Source organism: Callithrix jacchus, chromosome 15 (genome assembly GCF_049354715.1).
Source record: "Callithrix jacchus isolate 240 chromosome 15, calJac240_pri, whole genome shotgun sequence".
Classification (NCBI taxonomy): domain Eukaryota; kingdom Metazoa; phylum Chordata; class Mammalia; order Primates; family Cebidae; genus Callithrix; species Callithrix jacchus.
Window position 1 is genome coordinate 16,370,757 of NC_133516.1, and position 4,462 is coordinate 16,375,218.

Sequence of the window (4,462 nt, forward strand, 5' to 3'; positions counted from 1 at the left end):
AGAGAGAGGGAAGAGGGAGAGGAGGGGAGGGGAGGGGAGGGGAGGGGAGGGGAGGGGAGGGGAGGGGAGGGGAGGGGAGGGGAGAGGAGAGGAGAGGAGAGGAGAGGAGAGGAGAGGAGAGGAGAGGAGAGGAGAGGAGAGGAGAGGAGAGGAGAGGAGAGGAGAGGAGGAACCAGAAATGGTAAATACATGTATGTATTTACTTAAAGTTTTTAAAAGACAACTGACTACAAAGAAAACATACATCTTATAGGGTTCATGGCACATGACAAGTAAAATGCATAATAACAATAGCACAAAAGATAGGGCTGAAATGAAGATAGAGTGTTAAAGAGTATTTACTTTATATGTGAAGTGGTATAGATTATTGAAGGTTGACAGTGATAAGCTAAAGATGTGTATTATGAGCCCTAAAATAACCTCTGAGAAATAAATCAGAGGGATGGCTAATAAACCAAAAATAAAGATAAAATAAAATAATAGAAAGTACTTAGTTGATTCAAAAACAGGCAGAAAAGTAGGGAGAAAACTGTGAAGAACAGAGCCAAAAATTAGAAAGTGAATATCAAATTGGTACAGTAATCCTCCACATCATAATTACATTGAATAAAATAGACCAAAAAAATCCAGTCAAAAAAAGATTTTAAGATTTGATTAAAAAAGGAAACACCAGCCATGCCAGGTATGACTCATACCTGCCATCACAGTACTTTGGGAGGCTCAAGCAGAAGGATCACATGAGACCAGGAGTTTGAGACCAGCCTGAGAAAGAACGCAAGAGCCTGACTCTACAAAAAAAGGAAATTGCTAACTATAGGCTGTTTACTAAAGACACATATTAAATATAAAAGACATATGTTAAATATAAACATAAGTTAAAGTGAAAAGATAGAAAAAGACAAGCAAGGAAATATTAATCATAAGAAAACTGGAGAGGTTCTGTTAATATAAAGCAAAGTAGATACAGAACCAGGAGTATCACCAGAGGTAAGGAGGAAAATTCCACAACAATTAATAAGTACCAGTTCATCAAGAAAACACAATGATCGTAAGTGTGCATGCACCTAGATACAGAAGTTCAAAATATGTAAAGCAAAAACGGAGAGAATTGAAAGAAAAAAAATCCACAATTACAGTTGGAAATTTCAAAACTCCTCTCTCAGGAATGAATAGAACAGAAGGCAAAATCTAATAAGGAGATAGTCTTGAGCAACGCTATCAATCAACTTGTCCAATGGACATTTATAGGAGACTTTATCCAACAGCTGCAGTATACAGGTTTTTTTCAAGTGTACATGAAACTTTTATCAAGAGAATCCATATGGTAAGCCAAAATCTGAGTGTTCACAAATTTTTAAATATATATAGAATATAAACATCTATTATATATAATACACTAGTTATGTAACATAACTAGATATGTAACTATAATATCTTTATAGAATATAGATAACATATGAATCTATTTTATATATACAATAGATTATATATATCATAGATTCAGAGGGGAATGTGCAGATTTGTTACATGAGCATATTGCGTAATGCTGGGGTTTGGGCTTCTAGTAACCTATCACTGAAATAGTGAACACAGTATCCAGTAAGTAGTTTTTCCAAGCCTTGCTCCCTCATTCTCTCTCCCTTTTTGGAGTCCCCAGTTTCTATTGCTTCCATTTTGTGGAGAACCCATTCTTTAGTTCTGACTTGCAAGTGAGAATATGTAGTATTTGATTTTCTGTTTATGCATTAATTCACTTAGGAGTATTGTCTCCAGCTCCATTCATGTTGCTAAAAGGATGAGATTTTTTTAATGGCTATGTAGTATTCCATGGTGTGCATGTGTCACATTTTCTTTAGCCAGTACACCACTGATGGACACAGAGGTTGATTCCATGCCCTTGTTATTGTGAATAGTGCTGTGATAAACACATGAGTGCAAATGCCTTTTTTTTTTCAGGTCAGATGGATGATGTGCTGATGTCTTAACAAGGTTCAGTGGATGGCACAACTCACACCTGTGTGTGAACACCCAATCATCATGCTCATAAACTACAAAAGGATCTGCAGGTGTCTTTTTGATAGAACAATTTGTTTTCTTTTAGGTAGATATCCAATAATGGGAATTACTGTGTTGTATAGTACATCGCTCTATTTTTAGTTCTTTGAGAAATCTTCATATTGTTTTCCATATGGGTTGAACTAATTTACATTCCCACCAACAGTGTATAAGTGTTCCTTTTTTTCTGTAGCCTCACCAACATCTGTTATTTTTTTTATTTTTTGTAATAGCCATTCTAAATGGTGTGAGATGGTATCTCCTTGTGGTATTAATTTGCATTTCTCAGCTGGGCACAGTGGCTCACTCCTGTAATCCCAGCATTTTGGGAAGCTGAGGTGGGTGGATCACCTGGGGTCAGGAGTTCGAGACCAGCCTGACCAACATGGTGAAACCCCTTCTCTACTAAAAATACAAAAAATTAGCTGGGCGTGGTGTTGCATGCCTGTAATCTCAGCTACTCAGGAGGATGAGGCAGCAGAATCGCTTGAACCTGGGAGGTGGAGGTTGCGGTGAGCCAAGATCATGCCATTGTACTCCAGCCTGGGCAACAAGAGCAAAACTCTGTCTCAAAAATAAATAAATACATAAAAATTTGCATTTCTCTGATAATTAGTGATACGGAACATTTTTTTCAAAATTTGTTGGGTGCTTATATATTTTTTTCAAGAAGTGTCTGTTTATGTACTTTGTCCACTTTTAATGTTTGTTTCTTTTAGACTTCCTAAAATTTCTTATAGATTGTGGATATTAGACCTTCGTTGTATGATAGTTTGCAAATATTTTCTCCTATGTTGTAGGTTGCCTGTTTACTCTCTTCATTGTTTCTTTTGCTGGGCAGAAGCTTTTTAGTTTAATTAAGTCCATTTGTCTATTTTTGTTTTTGTTGCATTTGCTTTTGAGATCTTAGCCATGAATTCTTTGCCTAGGCCAATGTCAGAAGAGTATTTCCTAGATTTTCTTCTAGCATTTTTATAGGTTGAGGTCTTACATTTAAGTCTTTAATCCATCTTGAGTTGATTCTTGTATATGATGAGAAGTAGGGGTACTGTTTAATTCTGAATTTGGCTAGCCAGTTTACCCAGAAAGATTTTTGAGTAGGGTGTTGATAGAGTTTGATATTTGTCCTTGCCAAAATCTCATGTTGAAATGTAATCCCAGCCAGGTGTGGTGGCTCATGCCTGTAATCCCAGCACTTTGGGAGACCAAGGCAGGTGGATCATCTGAAGTCAGGAGTTCAAGACCAGCTAGGGAAACATACTGAAACCCCATTTCTACTAAAAACAAAAAATTAGCCAGGCATGATGGTGTGCGCCTGTAGTCCCAGCTACTCAGGAAGCTAAGGCAGGAGAATCACTTAAACCCGGGAGGCAGAAGTTGCAGTGAGTCAAGATCCTGCCATTGGATACCAGCCTGGGTGAAAGAGCAAGACTCTATCACAAAACAAACAAAAGAAAGAAACGTAATCCCCAGTGTTGGAACTGGGGCCTGGAGAAAGGTGTTTGGGTCATGGGGGTGGATCCTTCATGGCTTGCTGCTGTCCTCACTGTAGTGATTTCCCAAAACACCTGGTTGTTTAAAGTGTGTGGTACTTCTTCTCGTCTATCTTGCTCCTACTCCCACCATATGAGATGCCTGCTTCCCCTTCACCTTCTGCCATGATTGTAAGCTTCCTGAGACCACTCTAGAAGATGAGCAGGTGCTGACACCATGCTTCCTGCACAGTTTGCAGAGCTAGGAGCCAATTAAACCTTGTTTTCTTATAAATTACCCAGACTCAGGTATTTCTTTGTGACAATGCAAGAGCAGCCTAAGACAGATGTCCTTTCTCCATTGTTTATTTTTGCCATCTTTATTGCAAATAAGTTGATTGTAGGTGTGTGGCTTTATTTCTGAATTCTCTATTCTGTTCTATTGATCTATAAGTGTATTTTTGTATCAGTACCATGCTGTTTGAATTACTCTAGCCTTCTAATATAGTTTGAATTCTGGTAATATTATGCTTCTGGCTTTGTTCTTTTTGCTTAGGATAGCTTTGGCTATTGGTTCTATACAAATTTTGGACCGCTTTTTTCTAGTTCTCTGAAAAATGACATTGGCAATTTGATAGAAATTGCTTTAAGTTTGTAATTTGCTTTGGGAAGTATGGCCATTTTAATGACGTTGATTATTCTATTCCATAAGTATGGAATGTTTTTCCACTTATTTAAATTGTTTCTGATTTTTTTTAGCAGTGTTTTGTAGCTCTTTTTGTAGAGACCTTTTATCTCCTTCGTTAAATGTATTCCTAGGTATTGTGCGTGTGTGTGTGTGTGTGTCTATTGTAAATGGGATTGATATCTTAATTTGTTTCTTAGTTGAAATGTTATTGTTGTACAGAAATGCTACTTATTTTTATAGATTGATT

General features: G+C 37.3%; 1 non-coding gene across 1 annotated transcript; it reads right to left on the reverse strand.

Annotated features, from left to right (window-relative positions):
- Nucleotides 1–1,955: 1,955 nt before the first annotated feature.
- LOC118148203 (small nucleolar RNA U13) lies at nt 1,956–2,060 on the reverse strand. The gene has a single exon (XR_004734979.1). It is a non-coding gene; the product is annotated as a small nucleolar RNA U13 (small nucleolar RNA).
- Nucleotides 2,061–4,462: the final 2,402 nt, after the last annotated feature.